This window comes from Camelus dromedarius, chromosome 11 (assembly GCF_036321535.1).
Source record: "Camelus dromedarius isolate mCamDro1 chromosome 11, mCamDro1.pat, whole genome shotgun sequence".
Classification (NCBI taxonomy): domain Eukaryota; kingdom Metazoa; phylum Chordata; class Mammalia; order Artiodactyla; family Camelidae; genus Camelus; species Camelus dromedarius.
In genome coordinates, this window is record NC_087446.1 from 7501 (window position 1) to 32169 (window position 24669).

Genomic DNA, 24669 nt, shown 5'->3' on the forward strand with positions numbered 1-24669 from the left:
CCCTGAGTCTAACCCTGAGTCTAACCCTGAGTCTAACCCTAACCCTAACCCTGAGTCTAACCCTGAGTCTAACCCTCAGTCTAACCCTGAGTCTAACCCTAACCCTAACCCTAACCCTGAGTCTAACCCTAACCCTGAGTCTAACCCTGAGTCTAACCCTAACCCTAACCCTAACCCTAACCCTGAGTCTTACCCTGAGTCTAACCCTGAGTCTAACCCTGAGTCTTACCCTGAGTCTAACCCTGAGTCTAACCCTGAGTCTAACCCTAACCCTGAGTCTAACCCTGAGTCTAACCCTGAGTCTAACCCTAACCCTGAGTCTAACCCTAACCCTGAGTCTAACCCTGAGTCTAACCCTAACCCTAACCCTGAGTCTAACCCTGAGTCTAACCCTGAGTCTAACCCTAACCCTGAGTCTAACCCTGAGTCTAACCCTAACCCTAACCCTGAGTCTAACCCTGAGTCTAACCCTGAGTCTAACCCTAACCCTGAGTCTAACCCTGAGTCTAACCCTAACCCTAACCCTGAGTCTAACCCTAACCCTGAGTCTAACCCTGAGTCTAACCCTGAGTCTAACCCTAACCCTAACCCTGAGTCTAACCCTAACCCTGAGTCTAACCCTGAGTCTAACCCTGAGTCTAACCCTAACCCTAACCCTAACCCTGAGTCTAACCCTGAGTCTAACCCTGAGTCTAACCCTAACCCTGAGTCTAACCCTGAGTCTAACCCTAACCCTGAGTCTAACCCTGAGTCTAACCCTGAGTCTAACCCTAACCCTGAGTCTAACCCTGAGTCTAACCCTGAGTCTAACCCTAACCCTGAGTCTAACCCTGAGTCTAACCCTAACCCTGAGTCTAACCCTGAGTCTAACCCTGAGTCTAACCCTAACCCTGAGTCTAACCCTGAGTCTAACCCTGAGTCTAACCCTAACCCTGAGTCTAACCCGGAGTCTAACCCTGAGTCTAACCCTGAGTCTAACCCTAACCCTGAGTCTAACCCTGAGTCTAACCCTTAGTCTAACCCTGAGTCTTACCCCTAACCCTAATCCTGAGTCTAACCCTGAGTCTAACCCTGAGTCTAACCCTGAGTCTAACCCTAACCCTGAGTCTAACCCTGAGTCTAACCCTGAGTCTAACCCTGAGTCTTACCCCTAACCCTAATCCTGAGTCTAACCCTGAGTCTAAACCTGAGTCTAACCCTAACCTTGAGTCTATTCCTGAGTGTAACCCTTTCCTTTAGTCTATCCCTAACCCTCTAACCCTTAACCCTGAGTCTAACCCTGATTCTTGCTCTGGTTCTAGCCCAGTACTAACCTTATGCTGTTCCCTAATGCATGACCTAAGTTGTACCCTAACCCAATCCTTACCCATACCCTGAACTTAATCTGTTCCCAAACTCCTATCCTAACCTGTACTCTAGCCCTATTTCCTATCCTAATCCACACCCTAACCCTTTCCCTAACTCTCACCGGTACCCTCACACTGACCCAAAACCCTAACCCATTCCACTACCCTACCCCTAGTTTTGACCCTGATCCTAATCCTTAATCCTATTTTCTTGTAACAACCTAGCACTCTCCTGATGGTCAAATCCCACGAAGATGTAACTGAAACACATCAACTAGCCTATGAAATGGAATCCTCCACTTCCCCGTATACTACTACTTACCTGAAATTAACAGCACAAAAGAAATGAGTATCCACCTCCTGCAAATGCCTCCAAAGCAGATAATCCAGTTTTAACACTGTAAACCAAGCAGTGTCATAAATTATTACATAAAGGTAAGCAATGTGATAAACAACAATTGTACACTACAGAAAAATCACGCCATCCCATCCACTTGATTCACCACAAGCTTTAAACAAATTCCACTCCTACTTCATAGCATAAACACTCGTGAAAATAGGACCGGGAACAAATTATTCAGTATGATACAAAGCAGTATAAAAAAAACACACGGTAAATGTCAATCATCTGGAATGAGGCCCAGAGAGTTCCTTTCACCTCTGTTATTCACTATGGTACAGGAAATTCCAGGCAAATCCAGGATGAAAGAGAATAAACATAAAATTGTTACATATAAAAGAACGTCTACTCACAGACACAGTTGACATCACTTTACAGATACATCTTGAAAGCACACACAATTCATTGACTAGCTCAATTTTTAAACCGTGAGCAACTCAAAATACTTCAGCAAGTAGACGATACAAAGTATCAATGAATCAAAATTTGTCTACATGTACACATTAACAATGAATGATCTCAAGAATTTAAGAGAATTGTATTTTACATGATGTCAATATTACTAAAATACTTAAGAGTCAATTTAATCAAGGTACAAGACTAGTAAATTAAAATGGAAAAGACACCACTAAAAGAAATGAAATACAACCTTTAAAAAAAAGAAGAAGACATCCCATGTTGGTAACAAAACTAAATATGGTGTAAGTGCCCAAAGCGATCTAGGGAGACAAGGTAATTTCTATGACAATTTTGGAATAAACACAGAAGTTGATTTTAACATTCATATATAATTTTAGGAACCCCAAAAAGACAAAACAAACTTGAAAAGGGAAAACCAAAGATAGAGCTTCATATTTTCAAATTTCATGTCAATACAAAGCAATATAAAAAATATGATATTGCCATAAAAATATAAATACAGATACATGGCAGTACATAAGAAGCCCGAACATAATCCCATTCACTTAGGATCAATACATTTTTCACAAGCGTGAATATTTAGGGTTTTTTTTTTACTACTCTTCCACAAATGGTGCTGGGTAACTGGCTATCCACATGCAGGGGAATAAACCACGTATACAATTAACTCAAACTACATACATTGGGACATGGCTGATGGTTTTATATTACTGATTGTAGTTAAAAATTTTTAAATCACCAAGAATGAAAGAGACGCCTCCTAAATACATGGAGGACGTGGCTAGGTCGGCAGAGGCTCCTACGTGGCCAGATTGCCAGCTAGAGGTGGACGTACACGTGGTTCAACAAGTGCTGGCACCCACTTCTACTTTTTACAATATGAGTAGGAGTAAGAATGGCGGGAGAAATTGTGAGAAGCTGCTATCATTCAGTCAGAGTATTGAATGACCCAATTATCAGTGGGACAAGTCAGTTTCTGGGTCCCCCAATTGTCCTTACTATAACTAAAAAACACATGCACAGGATACACGTACTACACATGCATACGATGCTATGACAGCATCATAGATTTGGTCATCTCCGAGGAGCGCTCCAGGTCTCTCTGTCTCAGCGGGGATTAATGACTTTACAGCAGTGCCTACTATTCCAGTTCAAACAATAATATGGTGATATAAAATGCCAATCTTTGTGACTTGTTGAAAGTTGTTAACAAGTTGGTTTGTGAACTTAGGTGAAGTGGTTGAGCAAGCCTTAGACTGTAAATCTAGAGGTAGAGGTTTGGCCCCTTTTGGGTCAAGCCCTGTGGTGAATCAACATATTGAAATGCAAATTAAAAAAAAAAAAAAAAAAGCAGCTTCAGTTTTGCTAGGGCTTCTCCTGCAAATGTCTTCTAGATGGCTGGAGAAATAACTGGAAGCCAACTTACCAGAAGATTTCCTGTTAACTAAAATGTGCTATGGTGGAAGCCCACCAATCTACCAAGTATTTACCTTAATTAACATGTTTGATTTGCATTCAACTGATGTAGTACAATCTCTTGCAATCCATATTTTCAGAAGTTAAATTGTACCTCCTTGAACATTTGAAAGCCCTTGGTGTATATTAACCTAAATTCCTACTCCAGCACTGATAGAATGGGCATTAAGGGCAGTAATAGTGTGACTATTAGGATTAGTAACCATCAGATGGTTGTTGTCTATGCTTAAAATCTCATTTTTTTAATTTATTCATAAAAGTAGAGGAAGTGATATGGAGAATTTTAGCCAGATGTACAAATATATGTTGAACAGTGCTGTGAGGACTGTTAGTGCTGGTACGTTGCTGTTACTGGTTTCTGTTATATCTCAAATGATTACTCATTTGAGGAAAAACCCTGATCCTGGTGGGAGGCCTCCTAATAAAACATGATGCTGGGGATGAGGATCGTGGTTGCAAGTGTTTTATTCCACATGTATGATAACGACAGAGTTGTGGTCCATGAGCAGAGCGTGAATAGCAAGACGACAGTGTGGAATGATATAAGTTAGTACATTCAGGGTCGTCATGGTTGGATTACACACTGTAATAGCTGTCATCCATCCTCCATGGACAATTGACGAGCAGGCTATAAATGTGGTAGTTAGGTTTTGCTTGTCTGCCTCAGCTGCTGACGATAATTCATAACACACCTGTGAATAACAGTATGCTTGGGGGGCGGGGGTCGAGATTTGCGGGTGCGCTTGGGGGTGCACATTCATCACGTTAATTGCATTGGCCCTGCTGTGTGGGGGATGACCTGTGTAGCTTCAGTCACTCAGAAAAGAAATGTGACAAGTCCAACTGTGTGACTAGGGCTTTTGTTTAAATGGTGGATCCTGTTGGATAAAAAAATTTTGTACTTGTCCATGGCTGGAGGATATTAGATTAAAAGTAAAATCCCACATAAATAGTATGGATGTGGTGTGTTGTGTTAGAGAACAGTTGTTGGGTGCTTCTATAACTTGTGCATTCAATTTTCTTATTAGAATGGAAATACTTGTACAATGTCAGCTTGCTAATAAAATCATGGAATGGTCAGTAGAATGATAGTAAAAAATAGGGTTTATTAGCATAGTAAGGATATCAAACAACACTGATAGCTCACTTGGGGGACCATCCATCACCACAGAATGTGGTATAATGTGGCAGCATGAACACTTTTAAGTTCTTAAGGGAACGATCAATTCCTGTGATTCTAGGAATAAGAGTTCTTAGACCTCTTTTATTTACTTTTCAGATAACTCTTTTGTCAAACTTATCAATGTTTTCGGTGGGATGCCCAATGCACTGATGGGTAGTGAAACATACACAGGGCTACTGTTAGTGTTAAATTTTTTTTCATAGGAGATGTATAAGTTGATCATCTCAAAATTTTGGATAGGATATTCAAAGTCCAAGGAAGGAGACTGTTAGGAGGATTGTTTGAATGATAACATTGGCTGTATGTAATTTGTCTGTATACAATTCTATTATCTAGGGACTTGAAATGCTCCTAAAAGTAAATTATGAAAATATTTATTATCATGATATAGACCTGACCTGCTATAAAGGCCAGAGAAAATAGACCTGCTACATACTCTACATGGAAGCTGGATACAACTTTGGAGTCTCCTTCTGTTAAGTCCAATGGAGCTCCGTTGATTTCTGCTACAGTAGAGGTAAATAAAAATCTGACTAGGAGTTGGGAGGGGGAAATTAATCAGATATTCTTGTGTAATAACTGAGAGTATAAACGATCTATTTATCAGTAGGAATGATAAACCAATAACTGCTAGTTTACTTCACATGAGATTGTCTGTGCTGCTGCCCACAGAGCTCCGGTGAGTGTGTGTTTTTAATATGAAGGTAATGCAGATCAGGGGGTGGAATACATGTCTAGGCTTCATACAGCCAGTATGAGAAGTATGCCTAGGTTCACATGAGCAGACAGTGGGTAAGGAATGAGAAGAGGAGCTCCTAATGTGGAAGCCATGGTTAAGGCCAGCATTGGTGCCACTATATGTATATAATGTACATTGATGTATTATATATAATTTAACACTATGTATATAATGTAATATATATAATATATATATTATAAACCTATTCTTAGGAAGAGGACTTAGGCTTCAGGAAATAAAGGTTTTGGTTTGATGCAATTGCTGAGTTCTGCTACCCTAACAAACCATGTTCTACTGTAGAGTATCTGAAAATTATTTAAGTTGTACTGTATCACCAATTAATTTGAAGGTGCTTTTGTAAAGTGGCCCTTAACTCTCCTGTCCTCTCATACTGGGACAAATGTATAAAAGATAGAAACGAATCAAGATTACTCCAGTCTGAACTCACATCTCACAGAACTTTAATCATTGAATAAACCATTTACAGCAGTTGCAACATTGGGATATTCTGATCCAGTTCTGAGGCTATAAATCCTATTGTTGAAATGAACTCTAAACTTGGATTGAACAGTTATCCCTAGAGCACCGCGTTCTGTTAATCAATGTATTAGATCAATACATGCCACAGCATTCTGAATAGCTGGTCTAAATGTTAATCACTTGCAGTTTGGAGTTTGTTTTATTCACTGGGGCCACCACAACCAAATATTTTAAGCCATTAAAAGCTATGTTATCCTTTAATATTCACTTATTTACTTTATAGGTTAAATGCTTAAAGCACCATAGCATCTTCTCATTTTATATGGCTCCCATCTCTTATTGGGAAGGTCAATTTCACTGATGAAAAGAGATAATAAAACCTTGTGGAGCCATCCTCCCAACTCCTTATGTGCAAAACAAATGATCATGCTACTTTGGCAGGGTCGGGGAACCACGGCCATTAAACATGTCCATGATCAGGCAGTGCCTCTAAGGCCAGAAGTGCTAGAGGAAATCTTGTTGGTAAACAGGCAGGACTTGTGATCACCACGTTCCTTTTACTTTTTTTTTTTTTAATCTTTCCTAGAAATTCATACCTGTGTTAGATTAAGAATTGTTTTTATAAATAATTAAATATTGATTAGGGATTATTTTACAGTAAACTATCAGTAACTTATTCATTCTGATATAAGTGTATGCAAGGAGAAGTATTTCCTGCTGCCTATATGAAGAGTATTGCTTTTACTAGTTAATAGATTAGTCCAGTATTAAATTATGAGGGTTTTTTTTTTATATTGGAATTGTGATGAATGTGTTCTTGACCTTGAATACTTGCCATTTTTAGAGGGAGGTGGCAAATAGGTTCGTTTCTTTAATGGAGGTCCTGGGGATTGAACCCAGGACCTTGTGCATGCCTTGCACACACTACCACTGAGCTATACCTTCCCCAACCTTGAATACTTTCTTAATGGGTGGCTGTTTTTAAGCCAACTGCAACATTGTTTATGTTGGTTCTCTAGAGTTTTTATCCTGTAACTAAAAACCTGTCCCTTTTTAAAAACATTAAAAATTATATTAGAAGTTATATTCTTAAGTAATAATTAAAACTGAACTAAAAGTCTTTTCTGAACAACCTGCTGTCAGCAGCCTTGTTAGGTTTACTACCTCTACTCATAGATCTTCCATTTTACATATAGATGAGTCTGTCCCACTAAACTGTTCCTAAGTACCTCATCTGGGTTCAAGGTACTTAACTTATTTCGTCATTCCCTAATGGTACTTTATGCTACCAGATTTAAATGTCTATCTTCTATACTTTAGATGTTAAACGAATGTTTATTTCATTTATGACAGTTAAATTTGGTGGGAAGCCTCGGCTAGTTTTAGTTCAAATTTTTCATGAAGTATGGAATCGGCTGGGTATAAATCAGGTGCTTTTCTTTAAACTACACTGTGATGTATCCAACCACACTCTCCACTGTGCACACCTTGTAAGAACTCCTCTCCTTTTTAATGTCTATTACTTGTTAATGGGTTATGAAAATTTATCGCTATTTGAGGAGGGTGATGGGCTGAGTGTGACTGCTTCATGGCCTGATTATATTGGGCACTCTTAATTTATAACTAAGTTCTCCTTTGGTATTTCATAACAATTTTGTATATATCATTTTGTACTCAAGGTAGAAAATGAAACCCTTATCTTCTCACCCCATAGGTTACACTTAAAACTAACATTTTATATCTGATCATTATGATCACTGTTGCTCCTTTTGGGGGGTTGCTGAAGATGCTGGTACACAGACATATAGACTGTGTTCATGAGAGTGGTGAGGTTTATCATGTTTTATGGATTATAAACACCATAGGAAGCAGCATGAATCCTTTTAGTTTTTTGGATTATGCTAGTATTCATTTGGCCAATAACTTTGTTATAATCATTTTATTTTGATTTAAAGATAAGTATAGTTGGGTATCTACCCCCATACTAACACATGGACACTACTCTGAATCTTTACTGACCTGTAATAAGGAATGTTAAAGTCATTTTAGTAGCTCATTTTCACTTTAGCTATGGCTTTGCACACCGTAGCTAGGACTTAACTTTATTTTGTGATACTCTTTAGCACACATCACACTGACTTTCTATTATCTGAGGTTCACGTTATGACAGTGGTGTGTGGTGTGAAAACTTACCAACCCTAATTAGTCATGATAACCTAGTCAAACTTTCATTTATGGCTTAATTTTTATCACTGCCATTTCCCATAGGGGAACGGTTCAGCGAGGCATTGAAAGATACATCCAGGGTGCTTGATATCTGCTGATTTTACTCTTTTAAAATATGTAGAGGCCATTCTCACAGGAATGCAGAAACTTGCATGTGTAATTTTATTACAAGTTCTTCGAAAGGCTGGAATGAAATCTGTATGTTTATGGAGTTAGTAAACTGGTCCAGGCATTTTCACTGCCTTGCTTTAATTATTAAAGCTACATCGACACGCTGAGTAGGATTTTCGACATATGAGATTTATGTATTTAACTGATATCTTGGTATTTGTTCTACCACATTGTGTTAAAAATTAGTATTAAAATACATAATGTTTCTTTTGGAGACTGTTACCGTGTACTGTATTTTTAATTTTGTTCAAAGTAAGTAGCAGATACATGGGTATGCCTATCGATATAAGCCTTATATATCTAAGCAGTTGATGGATAGAGTTAAAAGGCCACTTTGTAGTTATAGTAACTCGGTGGGTGCAGTAAGGGCAGTATGTTTGTTAGATGAGTCAGTTAAATCTTACATAGTTACATCCTTTGCCTTGTTTGGTGGGGTTTGGCAAGGTGATAAGGACAAAGTATGAGATTAAGCAGAGGGTAGATAAAGCAAGCTATTTACTGATTTGCATGTGGACGTGGATGTATAATTTCTGAATGTCCTGTGACCACTGACTCAATAACACATTATGATGGTCGATGACGTTGGTAAATACTATTCAATTTAATCTGAGCTACAGGTTACTTGACTGTGTTAAGGTCTCTGATGACCATAACTGAGTCACAGCATTCTCCCAAAAACTATCACTTGGTTCAGCAACTTCCCTCATATATATGCATATACAGCCAAAAAAATTTAAAACAGGTGTCCAAACAAAAAATGCTACACTACACTAATAGTCATGGCAGCATGATTTGAAACAGCTCAAAGGTAGAAACTATTCAAATGTCCATCAATGGATGAAAGGATATGCAAACTACAGTGCATCAATAAACTGTCATATAATTCTGCCATTGAAAGAAATACAGTAAAATGGTGCAGCCACTATGGAAAACAGTATGGCAGTTCCTCAAAAACTTAAACAGAGTTCATGAATCATCTATTGATTCAACTTCAGGGTATAAACCTAAAAGGTTTAAAAGCAGGGGCTGAAAAGCACATTTCTACAGCCATGTTCATACCAGCCCTATTCATACTTGCCAACAGACGTAAGCAACCCAAGTGTCCATGGGTGGATGATTCCATACACAAAATGTAGTATATACACATTGAAATAGGATTCAGCCTTTAAAACAAAGGTAATTCTGACACATGCTACAACGTGGATGAACCTTGCAGTCATTCAAGGGAAACAAACCAAATCAAACCAAAAAAGGACAAACGTCCTATGATTCTAAGATGAGGTATCCGTAAAAGTCTAATTCAATAACAAAACATACAATGTACTTGCCAGGAGATTAGGAATTCATGTCTAATGGATACAGTTTCACTTGGGGAAACTGAAAAAGTAGTGGAGATGAGTGCTGAGAATATTTCTACAATGTAAACGTAGTTAATATCCAAAAACTATATGACATAAATGTAATGAAACTGTATACTTACAGCAGTTTAAATGGCAAATGTCATATGGAATAGATTTAATCACAATGAAAAACATGAAGTGCTGATACTTGTTACAACAGGGAGGAACAACGAAAACATCCTAAGGAAAAGAAGCCACCCAGATCACACTCATCCTGTGCCCCTTAATTCAATCAAAGTTGGGGAAATAAGGGAAAGTCTCGAGAACAGTTGCCAGGAAACAAAAAAACCACTGGATCGGATTGGGAAAACCCATTGCCGTACAGCTGGAGCAGGTGCCGACAGTGGAACTGAGCCTGTGGACTGCGTTATGAAGTGAGAACCATAATGAATCCTCATTTGGGTGATATGTGGTGACACAGAGAGATTGTCTCTACTCAAGGTTAGAACACACTAGAGATTGTCATGAGAAGTGGCATACGTGCTACATCAGTGATGAGGGAGAAACCTGAGCTTACAGATAAAGAGTACACTGTACTACTTCTGCACATTTTCTGTACATTTAACATTATCGGAAAGTAAATAATTTTCTAAATCAACCATGTCAAAATCAGTACAGGAAAGCAGAGAAAACATCAAACTTCACTGTAGAGCCCAAGCCTTCTCCAGTTCCAGTTGATCCAAAATGGTTAAGCTGATCACCCTTGCAGGAATCTACATATTATTGAGAGACACCATAAGATAATATCATAACCCACTGTGTCTTGGTTGTTGTGAACGACTTGGATGTGATTTTTTTAAAAAAGTGGCAATTTTGAATTCTACTTTTCCACATCAAAATACCAAAAAAAACTGTTAAAAAATAATAAATAACCTTAGTAAAGCTACATGATATAATATATACACAAAAATTAATTGACTTTCTATACACTAATACAGAAGTTTCAAAAAGAGAAATTAATATAGCAATCCCATTTAACAATTGCACCAAGAGAAGAAAAAAACCTAGGAATAAAATGAACCAAGGATGTGAAAGGCCTGCACATGGAAAGTTAGAAAACACTGATAAAGAAATTGAAGAGGACACACACACAAAATAAAGCTGTGCTCGTGCACTATAAGAACATTACTGTAACACTCACGAAGCCTAAGCAGTGCACACATCAACTGCAAACTCTACCAAACTCAAGTGGCATTTTTTTCACAGAAACAGAAAACAAGAAATCCTACCATTTGTGCGGAACAAAAAAGAACCTGGAATAGCCTGAGCAACCTTGAGAAGGGAGAACACAGTTGGAGGCGTCTCCCTCCCTGGCTTCACAGGACATTAGGAAGCCACAGTCCCCAGCAGAGATACAGTAAGATATTGGCACAAAAACAGGCACATGGACCAGAGGAGCAGAACAGGGAGCACAGGAATAAACCCGTCTTTATGTTGTCAGTTGGTCCATGGCAAAAGAGCCCAGAACACAAAATGGGAAAAGGACAGTCCCCTCAATAAACAGTGCCAAGAACATGGGACACCATACCCCCCAAAATTACACTAGACACTGTCAACACTGAACACAAAATCAAGTAAATCTGAAAATTTTCCACATCAAGCCCCTGCTGGATCCTCTGACAATGGACCTCCTCAGTTGCAGTCACACACAGGAGGCCTCCCCCCACTTTTTCCTCACCTTTTACTCCCACAGTGATGCCTCCTGGTGATTCTTAAAGATGTCTGGCTCCTGTCTTGGTGGACTTGGTTGGTCGAGTGTTGTCCTGAAGCTGAAGCCACAGTGGGTCCTGAGGAGACCCAGCCTCCACCAGCCCCGCAAGGAGCCAAGTTCCCACAGGAGCCAAACCCCCCAGTGAGACACGTGCACCTTGAGGGTCAGAGAACAGTGCCACCCGCTCACCAGCTGGGAACTGCAGGTCACAACCACTCAGTTTTTACCACTTACACCAAAATGTACTCTAAATTGTCCACAGACAATTATGTAATGCACATCTGGAATTATTCTAAAAGAAAACATGTAAGAAAATCTACATAACCTTGTCTAGGCGATGAACTTTTACAAAAATCCCCAAGTCTATCCACAGAAGTAAAATTTATATCATAGAATTTTTTAAAAATTTAAAACTTAAACTCTGTTAATGACCTTATTCAGAAAACCTAAAGACAAGACACATACTGAGAAGCATTAATTTACAAAACACATAACTGATTATGGATTTGGACTAAAATTACACCAAGAACTTTACAACAAACAACCCCAATAAAAATAGGTAAAGATCTTAACAAACACCTCTCCAAAGAAAATGCACAGATAGTAAATATGCATATTAAAATGTTCTCAAAAATCATACACCAGTAGGAAGTTGCAAATTAAAACAATGATGATATAACACTGCACACTCATTAGAACCCCTAAACTCCAAAAAAATGACATTACTTGTGATTGATGGAAGATGAAAAAAGACAGGAACTCTCCCTCACTGCAGGTGGAATACATGTGTGGCTACTTTGAAAGACAGTTTGGCAGTTTTTTCCAAAGCTAGCCAAGGCTCATGTGAGAATACAACACTGCACCTCTAGTATTTAGACAATTGCTTTGAAAAACAATTTTTGTCCAAACAAAAACTAGCATGCAATTATGCACAGCAACCCTACTCATAATGGCTTAAAACTTTAAAATATGAGGATGTCCTTCCATGCATGAATACGTAAGCAAGTTGGGGTACACCCATGGAAAGAGGGCAAATGACACCCTAAAATATCTCTTTTTGGCATGAAGATTACAATGGGCAGATTTCTTAAAAAAAAAAAAAAAAGGCACATGAGACTTTATGAAACCCAAGTCAAGGCTGCCTTTTGTGAGGCAAATTTACATTATAAGGGAAATCTCCATTTGAAAAGTAATCTCCCTTTCTGTACCAGGAATAAAAGAAAGACTAAATCTCAGAAAACTTATCAATAGAGAAGGCTAGGATTTAAATCTATATAATGAACATACCCTTCCGTTCTTTTGCTGTTAGAGGAAGATGGCATTTCGGGTGATGTCGTGGGCCATCTCAGGGAACTACTCAACTTCCTGGGCACCTCCCAGGCTCAAAGCAGGCACCCAAGTCCTCGAACTTGTTTGTACAACTACGTGAAGGAAGCTCACACCACAGAAATGTGTGCTTGAAATGATTTCAGTTAAAAGTGTCGTATGCATTTTTAATCACAGTGAAAATCATGTAGGGATGTAGAACTGATACAACTTACACCATTAACAAACACTGAAAAGATCCCTAGTGAAAAGAGCCATAAAGAAAAGTTCTCATGATCACGTGGTCATCGTGTGTGCTTCACATCCATCAAGGCTGTCACAGTGAGAGTCTCAGTAACAAACCCAGGAACAGAGAACCAGCAGCTGGACCAAGTGGTGACAGCTGAAGGGGCCGGCGGGTCACACAGTGATGCGGACGCCACACGGCTTCTTCACTGGTGGCTATGTGACGGCTCCTCGGGAGACCACCCCTGTTTGGGGTAAAACACCCTACGGTATTTTGTATAAAGTGGCAACTCTGAGTAGTGTTTACCATCATAGAAATTACTGGAAAGTCCATCACTTTTCAAAACAACCATATCAATACCACAGCAGAGAAGCTGATAAGACAGACTTCAAACCTTGCTATAGAAGCCAAGACTCACCCAGACCAAGGTCAGCCAGAGTTGTGATGCTCATCGCATTTGTAGGAGTCCACTTGTTATTAAGAGGCACTGTGGGAGGAGTACACCAGTAGCCAGCAAATCTTGGATCCTGTGCATGACCTGGGATGCAGGAGAAACAGTGAGATTTTAAAATTACAATTTTCCACAACACTTACCAAACAGTTGATAAAATAAATAAATTCAGTAAAGTTCAATATGAAACCAAGGTACAAAAATCAGTTGCATTCCTATACAGTAATAATAACCTATCAGAAGGAAAATTCAAGGAAACAATCACATTTATAATTGTATCAAAAAGAACAAAATATCCAGGAACAAATTTAACCAAGGATGTGAAAGACCTGTACTCAAAAAATTATATAGCATTGAAAAAGAAGTTAAAGAAGACACAAATAAACAGGAAAATATTCTGTACTCATGGATTGGAAGAATTACTGGTATTAAAGTATTGCTTCTACCCAAAGCTATCAACAAATTCACTGCAACATCAATATAATGTTCAATGATATGCTTCATTGAAATAGAAAGAACAACCCTACTATTATTATAGAACAACTAAGGACCCTGAACAGCCAGAGAAGTTCTGAGAAAGGAGGACACAACCAGAGGCATCTCCCTCCCTAGCATCAAACTGTATCACGGAGCTGTACTAACCACAACAGTGAGGAGCTGGCACAAACACAGACACACGGACCAGAGTAACAGCATAAAGAGCCCAGAGATAAACCCGCATGGCTGTGGTCAGTTAATTCATGAAATTGGGACCAAGGAAATACAAAAGGGGAGGAGCACTCCCCACAATAAACATCGCCAGGAAAATGGGGCACCACGCACCAAAGAACGTCACTGATCTCCATCTCCAATGCACACAAAACTAACTAAAACCCCACAGTTTTCCACATCAACCTCTTTCTGAGGTTCCTCTGAAGACAGAACTCCCCTGAACAGTCAGCTGCACACAGGAAGCTTCTCCCTACTAAGTCTTTTTTTCCTCTTATGGTGCCTTTTCACAGCGATGCCCAAGAAAACTCAGCCCATGTCAGCATGGACACAGCCCCACTGTCTAGAGACAAAGCCCTGACAGTCCTGAAGAGACCAAGCCCCTGTCGGCTGTGCAAGGGGCCAAGTCCATGGGCAGAATGCACCTGTGCCCTGTGGGTCAGAGGTGGATCTGGCGCCCCCTGTGGACCATAAGAAAAGTTCCGGGGACGCTGAGTTCACAAAGCCCAGGGACCTCATCCTGAGTGCAGTTCTGCTCTACGAAGTGCCTTTGGAAATCCAAAATGAAACACAGCCAAATAGCTCACTATGCTGTCTCAAAAACTGGCTAAGGATCAATTAACTAAAAAACGTATAGAATGAAGAGAATATAGACACAAATTTGCAACTGATAGCCAAGTTCACTCAAGATTGCCCATAAACAAATTTAAATGACAAAACTATAAAAATCTTAAAAGGAAAAGGGAGAAAATCTGTAAGACCTTGGGTCTGGTGATGAGTTTTAACTCACAACAACAAATGCCTATCTACAGATCAACACATAATTAATGACGTGGACTTTACAGAACTATAGAGTCTACTCTGTGAAAGGTCTTATTCATAAAAGCAAAAGAGAGACCACACACTAGGAGAAAGTATTTGAAAAATGCGCATCTGATAAAGGATTTGTACTCAGATTATACCAATAAAATCTAGAACAAACAACTCCACTAAAATGGGTAAAGATAGAAACAAACGTCAAGCTAAAGAAGGTATACAGATAGTAAATAATCATACAAAAATATATTCAAGATCTTAGTGGAATACAGATATGGCCAACTTTGGAAGACAGTTTGGCATTTTCTCCCAAAGCTAAACATTCTCAACTTAGAGTCCCCCCAGAAAACAGCTCTTGAATTTAGACATCTGCTTTGAAAAACTGTTCAAACAAAAACTAACATCAAGTAATGCACAGGAGGCCTATTCATAATGGCTTAGAAACTCAAGTGGTCAGTATGCCCGTCTGTAGGTGAACTCCTAAGTAAAGTAGTGCATATTCATGTCACGGGGAGCGTAATATGCCACCCCCCAAATAGGTCTGTAGCCTAATGACTACCACAATCTGAGTAATTTTTTTTAAAGACTCTCAGAAAACTGAGTAGAGGTTGCCATTTTGTGAGGGACATTTTCGTTTTTTACAGAAACAATTCAATTAAGTGCTCAAGTAAGTGGTAGTGTGAGAGGATGGAATACAGGATGTAACAAAAGATCTGTATTAGAAATGAATGAAAACACTCAGTGATGTGGTGGAGCAGAAGGTGCCAACCTCAGTAACTGCAGGAATGAACAGAATGTGTAGACTAAAGGGAAAACATACTGCACGTAAACAGTGGGAGCTATAAGATCCATCCCACACAGGTAGGAGCTAAGAACGCTGAAATGACTCATCTGGAGTAGAATGAGAAATTAATTGAATGGGCTGAAGATGGTGGGAGCCAGGATCCTACTGCCTGACTGGGAGTTACAGATAAGCAGGGCGGAGATGTACACTGTCCATACGATAATGGATCAAGTTGGAGGCATCAGTATAAGCCCGTCTTCTGCTTAATATGAATACAGACATTTCCACATAGAAATCTTTACAATTAGGAGTGTATACTATTGGGAAGGGGGAAATTTCACTCTCTATCCCTCTTGACTTCTTGTGGCTGGACTAATAATAAAACTAACACAAGACAGAGCAGCAGAAGAAAAAGAAATTTTAATTCCTACACACAAAAGTCTCATAGAAATGAGAAGTAAGAAGTAATGAAAACAGGCAGATCTCATACATCTAGAAAACTATAAATTGGTTAGGAATTGACAGCCCAAAGAAATGTAGCTTTTGGGTACTCAGTGAAGAATCTAAACAGAGTCTGGGCTTGGGGTGGTACATTAAAGAAGTTACAAGTTATGTTTATATGCACCTCTGAACCTTTCACATGACAGACTTATTTCTTGCTTTTAGGGAGATAGAGCAGGGGTCAGAGTGTCCCTCTTGCTTTGACCATTTCTAAGTAACTTAAATTTAAAACACTATGTGGTTGTGGCAGATTGGGGGGGGGGTGCTCCCTGAGCAACAACAATACACTAAGGTGGGAACACATGCACACGTTTCCTTGCATTGTCAGCCAAGCATATTTACCTCCCATGTAAGTTCTTAATACCATTCTCTATTTAAAGGAACCAGGACTCTTTGAAGAAATGTCTTATACTAGGACTGAGAGTCAGTATATGAGCCAGGATAATCTTGAAACTTGTATCAGAGAGTAAGGAAGTACCAAGGGGGGAAAAAATCAAAATATGGAATAATCTCAAAGGAAACAGGAACCAATGAAAGAGTTCTCAATAGCCAAAGCAGGAATTAACTGAGCAACCAAACCTGTAGTGCTGTTTTATAACCAAAAGATTAAAATAACTATCCAGGTGTCCACAGTGGTGAAGTTAAATGATGATATAGTTTTTTTTTTAATTTTAATAAATGGGATTGAATAGAAAACTCCTATGCAGAAGAATTCCTAATAATTCATGACATCCATCAAGGAGGTGGAGCTAAAGCCCCCTCTTCTGAAGTGTAGGTTCCACATAGTGACCTCCTCCTGTTTAGGTCAGAAGCAAGAAAAGTCTGAGATCCTACTGCTGGGTGTGTATCCAGAGCAAAACTCTAATGTGAAAAGACACACGCACTAACTGATTTTTTTTTTTTTTTACTACAGTGGGCAACATTAAGTTGGGGAAAAAAACTGTGTTTTCAACAACTGTTGCCAGGCAATTGTCTATCCAATGAAATTTTTTTCATTTCCAAGATAAATGAAATTGGATCCTTGTTTCATACTACATGCAAAATTAAGTCAAGATACATAAAAAGCTTTAATTTTAAGAGTGGTAAAGTGACAATCAGCCCTCATCTGCTGATTCCACATTTGTAGGATCAGTCACCTCCAGATAAAAAAAATAGTAACAATTTGAGAAAGCTCCATAAAGAAAAACTTGAATTTGTGGCATGCCAGGAACTATTTAAATAACACTATACTTTCTTCAAAATTATTTATATATCATTTACATTGTATTACTTACTATAAGTGATCTAGAGATGATTTTAAGTATACAGGAAGATGTGCTTAGATTATTTGCCAATACTACACCATTTTATATAATGGATTTGAGCACTGGCAGATATTTAGTATCCACAGGATGTCACATATAGGGAGGCAAGCTGTATAAACTCTCAAAGAAACAATGGGGATGAGTCATCATGACCTTGGATTTAGCCATTATTTTAGATCTGATAGCAAACACAAGCAAAGAAAGAAAAAAATAAAGTGCCTTTCCTCAAAGTTGAAGACTTTTGTACATCAAAGATGCTATCCAGAAACTGAAAAGACAGCACACAAAGTCAAATAAAATATTTGCACATTATATACTTGAAAAAAAATTTATCAAGAATATATCAAGAACATTTACAGCTCACAAAAAGACAAAATAAACCCAATGTTTAACATGGTAAAAGGACTTAAATAGACCCTTCCCCATATGTAAACAAACAAACAAAATCTACAGTATATTGTATATTGGTATTTACATGCAATATAATGTATATGTGCACTCAAACAGTAATAATTCCACCTAATAAAAATGAAAAAGAAGGAAATCACCAATAATTTAATAAATTAAATTAAATACATTTTTAAATAGACCCTTCTCCGGACAAGACAAATAGTCAACAAGCACATGAGAAGATGTTAAAAATCAGTCATGATGGAAATGAAAATTAATACCATAATGCCGTATCCTTTCAAGCACACTAGAAGCCCTACAGTCAACAAAACAAAACAAAACAAGAAAAGAAAAATATTGGCAAAAATGTAGAGAAAATGAAACTTTTAAACGTTACTTGAAAAATTGGAAAATGGTACAGTTCAAGTTTCCAGTTTGGCATTTCCTCAAAAAGGTAAAAAATACAGTTACCTTATGGTTCAACAATCTAACTCCTAGATATAGACCCCAAAACATTAAAAATAGGTGTTAAAACAAAAAAAAAAAAAAAAGGGACATATTCATAGCAGCACTATGCGCAATGGCCCCAAAGGTAGAACAATTGAAATGTCCAACAAAGGCTAAACAGATAAACAAACAGGGGACATCCATAAACTGCCATATTATTCTGCCATATGAAGTAATAAAATGGTGCAGCCACGGTGGAGAACCATATAGGAGTTCCTCAAAAACTTACACATGTGATTGGCATGTGGTCCATCAATTCCACTTCAGGATATATGTTCAAACTATTTGAAAGCAGGAACTGGAATAGAAATGGGTACACCCATATCCATGGCAGCACTAATCACAACAGCAAAAGGTGGAAATAACTCACCTGTCCATCAACAGATGAATGGATAAACTAAATGTAGTGTATACACAATGGGATACTGCACAGCCTTAAAAACTAAGGAAATTATGACACATGCTGCAACATGAATAAATCTTGAAGTCACTATGCTAAGTGAAACAAGCCAGACACAGAAGGACAAATATTACATGATTCCCCTTACACAAGGCATCCAGAGAAGTCAGATGCAGAGGCAGAAAGAGTGTCCTTGCCAGGGGCTGAGGGGAGTCAGTGTTCACTGGACACAGGGCTTCGCTTGGGGAAAATGAGTAAGTTCTCGAGATGGATGGTGAGGCATCTGTACAACAATGTGAATCTAGTTAATACCATAGAACTGCATAGTTAAATGGTTTAAATGGTAAATGTTATGTTCTGTATTTTTAATGACAATGAAAAATGTGAATGAATCACTAATGATTCAAATTGGATAAAGATTGAAAACATTCTAAGTGAAAGGAGACACACAGAAGAGGCCACCCAGATTGTATTCATCTTGTGTGCCTTAAATCCATTAAGATTTTGAAAAAGAGGGAAACTCTCAGTAATAGTTTCAGAAAAAGAAAACTGGCACAGAATGGAAAAAAGGATATCCGTAAGTTGGGGCAATGGGGAAGGCTGAAGTGGGCCTGTGGATGCGATTACAAGGTGAACCATACAATTTCTTCATTTGGGGTTTATGTGCTGGTTCCCTGAGAAAGTATCCCAGTGTTAGGTAAAACCCACCAGAGTATTTTATGTGAAGTGGCAAATGCAAGTAGTGTGTAATGCTACTTAAAGTATTTTATAAAGAACTTTATAAGAAAACTTTATAAGAAACTTTATTAAAAACTAATTACTTTTGAAAACAACCATGTCAATACCACACCAAAAAAGCAGAGAAGACATCACATTTCCCTACAGAGGCCCACCCTTAACGCGATCCAGTTCACCCAAAGTGCTGATGCTCGTCGCCCTTGCAGGAGTCCACATGTAACTTAGAGGCACTGTGGGAAGATTAGGAGCCACTGTGTCTTAGGTGCTGTGAGGGACCTGGATGGAGTCCAAACAGGGTAACTTCTGATTTCTAGTTTTCCACATCAAACCATCAAAATACTCTTAGAACTAATGAATCAATTGCAGTAAGGCTACAAGGTACAAAATCAATACACAAAAATCAGTTGCCTTTCTATACATTAATAATGAAACATCAGAAAGAGACATTTTTTTAAATCCCATTTACAATTACATCCAAAAAAAAATACCTAGGAATAAACTGAATCAAGGGAGTGAAAGACCTGCACACTGAAAATTCTAAGAAACTGAGGAAGGAAACTGAGCAGACGCAAATAAGTGGAAGGATACCCTGTGCTCATGGACAGAAAGAATTAATGTTGTTAAAATGTCCATTCTACCCAAAGCAGTGCTAAAACTCAAAGCAAGCCTCATCAAATCACTGTGCCCCACACCAGAAAATAACAGAACATCATGAATTGACTATACTTCAATAAAATAAAATAAACTTCAGTGGTATTTTTCACAGAAACAGAACAAACATTCCTAACATTCATGTAGAAACACAAAGGACCCTGAACAGCTGAAGAGATTCTACGAAAGGGAAACAGGCTGGAGGCATCTCCTTAACTGGCTTCACACGGCATTACAAAAGCACAGTCACCAAAAAATTGTGGAATTGGCACAACAACAAGGACATGGACCAGAGAGAGTCTGCAAATAAACCTACGGGGATGTGGTCAGTTAATTCACAAGAAAGGAGCCAGAAACCTGCACCGGGGAAAGGACAGTCCCCTCGATGAATGGTGCTGGGAAAACTGGACACCACGCAGCAAAGAAGGACACGGCACACTGTCTGCACCACACACAAAACCTGACTAAACCCCACAGCTTCCCACATCCAGCCCTTCCTCCGCCGGGGCCTCTGAGGATGGCCTCCCCTCAGCCGTCAGCCCCTCACAGGAAGCTTCTCCTCACTTTCCCTCACTTTTCCTTCCTCCTCACCTTCCCTCAGTGCAGCACCTCCTGTTGGGTCCTGAGGAGACTGGGCTCCTGTCAGCGGGGACATAACCCCCTGTTGTCCTGAAGCCCCGGCAGGTCCAAAGGAGACGTGGTTCCAGGCAGCTGCGCAGGACGCCAGATCCTCAGGCAGAACGCAGGCGAGTTCCCGCCGCAGCTGGGGGAGGCGGGCTCCGGGCCCAGCCAGCCAATGGGAAAGCGCGGACCCAGCCACCCTCACAGCCAGTGGAGGCCCCGCCCTGACAGCGGCTCTGCTCAATCCTTTAAACTGGAGATTCAAACTGAAATGGAGCCAAATATCCATAACTTCTCCAAATACTTAAGAAACAATCAATTGGAAGCCATACGGAATGAAGTGAATGGAGACACAAACTTTAAACCTTACACCCTTGTTTGCTGAGCTTTCATGACTTCCACTCTCCCCAAGGCCTTGCTTTTGTTTTTAGCTGAAGGTGATATTTAAGGTGATGCCTTTGGCCTTTTCAGGGAGGGGCTCAGTTTTCTTGGGTATCTCCCCTGTATACAGGAGGTATACATGTTATTAAACTTGCTTCTTTTTCTCCCTGTAATCTGTCTTATGGGGGGCGGTGTTAACCAAGAACCTAGAAGGGGAGAGGGAAAAGTGACTTTCCTCCCACACACTCGCAGTGGAATACTCCTCAGCAACAGACATTAAACCATCAACCCACAGAAAGACATGGGTAAATCTTACTTGTATGTTACTAAGTGAAAGAATCCAGTCTGAGGAGGCTGCACATAGTATGATCCTACTTATGACAATCATGGAAAAGGCACAATTATATACATAAGCAGATCATAGGGTGGGGTTGGGGGGCTGAAGTATCCCATGTGAAACTTTAGCTTGGTGTCAATGTAAGTATGTCTAAGCCCACACCTTTGTACAGCCCAAAGGTCAATCATAATCTACTCAAATTGAGCTATTTAGGGTGTAGCACCATCGCAAGATGGAACACACAATGTGACAGAATCTAACTGTATTAGAAATAGGTGTAAAAACTCAGTCAGTGGTGGGGCAAAAGGTGCTGACCTCAGTGAACTTTGGAAATGCACAGAACAGTTCTGCAAAGGCAGAATGGACCACTGTTAACCTGTGGGCTTTGTATTATAGAGTTCTTTCCAGGGTGTAGTAGCTAACAATTCTGAAACCACTGTGAATGGAACCTGGAAAAGAGAGATGAGTAGATAAAGGGCAGGCGGTGGGAGCCAGGCTCCTCGCTGTGGGAATGGGAAGTCACAGATGAGCAAGGGGAGAGCCTTGGCCCCCATACTCCTGAATCTGAGCTTCCTGGACAGATGGTGTGGGGAGTGGACTCGCCAGGGGAAGGCACAGTTCTTTACCCTGGGAAGGTCCTGCAGATGTAGGAACCACACACACCTTCCTTTCCCCCATACCTGCTGGAAACACTCAGGCCTTTTAAATCAGCTAATGCAGCTTTTCAGACATTCTCACCCCGAGGCAGATAAAGGAGCGTGAGGGTCTTGCACCACCCCCAAGCTGTCCCTGGAGGGTGGAGCCAGGATGGGGTAACTGGATCTCTGACCAGCAGGCCAAAGCAAGGAAGAAGACCAGTCCTGAGGGCAGGGGTCTCCTGAAGTCTGTGAGCCCGGTGCCCTGATGGGATTCATTCCCTGTGGGGACATGGGCGGGGCCTGCAGTGGTTCTGTTTTCCACCTGTGCCCCTTGAATGAGGTCAGGGCAGAACTGGACTCAGGGATCCCCTGGCAGTGTTTCAGTCTCACACAGTGGCTTTATAAAGGAACAGGAGAGTGAAGCTGAGCACCTGACAGCCACTCCTCTCTGGCTCTGAGCTGCTTCCATCAGGACCACAGTCCCCTGCATGGAGTCTGCTGTAACCCACCTGCCCCAACCTGGGCTCTCCTCTTCCTGGATCCCACTCCCAGGCCAGATGCATCTGTCTAACCACTGCATCCTCCTCTCACCTTGAGGCTGACAGGCTCCACACAGGACTGTTGTCCTGCCACTCCCCACACCCCAGGAGGCAGCCCCACCTTCCCTGTTTGCTGAGCCAAGACACCTGGGTCTTCCCAGTCCCCCACTTTCCTTGTGCCTTGGTGACTGCCAGCTCTTCCTCCCAAAATCCCAGGTGGTGTTTTGCAGGAATTGACAACCAATCTAAAATTCATGTGGAAAAGGCAAGGGGCTCAGACTAGATAAAGGAATCTTGAAAAGGGAGAACAAATTTGTAGGTATGGAAAGCCAGGCAGAACCCCATAGTTGGTATAAAGACACTTTAAGCTGAAGACACCTGAGATTTAGATGCAGGAAAAAAAGCCTGCTTGGAGCTCTCCTTATCTGAATAAAAGCAGAAACTTCTGAGGAATGACTACAGCTATCAGTTACCTCATCAGAGTGGCTTCTATTCCCAGGAGAGAGACCAAGAGCCAACCTACCATAAATGCCTTTGATGGGATGTTTTAGGACCCAGAAGAAGAGGCAAAGATCATTTATCCATGTACAGACACAGATTATGTGTGCAGACATAATAACATGGGTACAGGTCCATGTAGACAACAGATTATGCTGCCATCAAGCCATCAGTCACTGCAGCAGCCCCCTCACAAAGGTGCACCCTGAGGGAAATTTAGAATTAAAAACAAAACAAAACAAAAACAGGATACTGACCCTAGACAGTTAGGGAGCATATCAAAGGAATAATTTCAGTGAGCCCAGATTCTTGAATCTTCCCGTGCACAGAAAAACACTAAAATCCTTAACCTGAGATGTATGTTTTTCATTATCAGCAATAGTCTTTTAATGTTTGAATACTTTTTTTTTTTTTTTCAGCAAAAACTCATATAACCTGGCTCCTCCCTTACCTCTTTGGAACAGTTCCTCAGAGCTACATGAGGAGCTCTTTCCAGGCTATAGTCCTCAGCCACACCCCCAAGTAAAACATAATTCCCAACTTCTAGGTTGTGCTTTTTTTCATTAGACACCTACAAACATGAGCGTATCGAATGGGGCCTGGGGCTCCTTTCCAACACTTCCCAGACATGGTTCCACAGAGCACACAAGTGGAGAAGTATCGCCATCTGGACCATAATCAGCTTTCATTAACAATAAGAAGTGAGCTGCCCGCACCTTTCCAGAGCTACATCCTCCTCAGCCAGCATCCCGGCCCCTGTCTTACTTCTGTATTGCCCTGCCCCTTGTGCTCACATTCCAGAGCTAGCACAAGACAGGAAAAGACGGCAGTACTGAGTCATTCACACTTTTCTTAAGTTGAATTATAGTCCATTTACAATGTTGTGTCACTCTTGGGGCACAGCGTAATAGTTCAGTCATACATATACACACATATATTCCTTTTCATATTCTTTCCCTGATAGGTGACTGCAGGATATTGAATATAGCTCCCTGTGCTCTACAGTAGAACCTTGTTTTTTTATATATATGGTAGTTAGTATCTGCAAATCTCAAACTCCCAATTTATCCCTTTCCACCCCCTTTCCCCCACTTCATTTCTGTAAGTTTGTCTTCTATGCCTGTGTCTGTTTCTGTTTTGTAAATAAGTTCATTTGTCTTTTTAAAAAATATTCAATATATAAGTGATATCATGTGGAATTTTTCTTTCTCTTTCTGGCCCACTTCACGTAAAATGATAATCTCCAACTCCATCCCTGTTGCTGCAAATGGCATTATTGTATTTTGTTTGTGGCTGAGTAG

At 40.1% G+C, this 24669-nt stretch overlaps 1 long non-coding RNA gene across 1 annotated transcript; it reads right to left on the reverse strand.

Annotated features, from left to right (window-relative positions):
* Window positions 1-709: 709 nt before the first annotated feature.
* LOC135322460 (uncharacterized) lies at window positions 710-21069 on the reverse strand. The gene is made up of 3 exons (XR_010383028.1): window positions 20946-21069; window positions 13523-13642; window positions 710-1744 (listed from the first exon to the last, which is right to left on the reverse strand). It is a non-coding gene; the product is annotated as an uncharacterized LOC135322460 (long non-coding RNA).
* Window positions 21070-24669: the final 3600 nt, after the last annotated feature.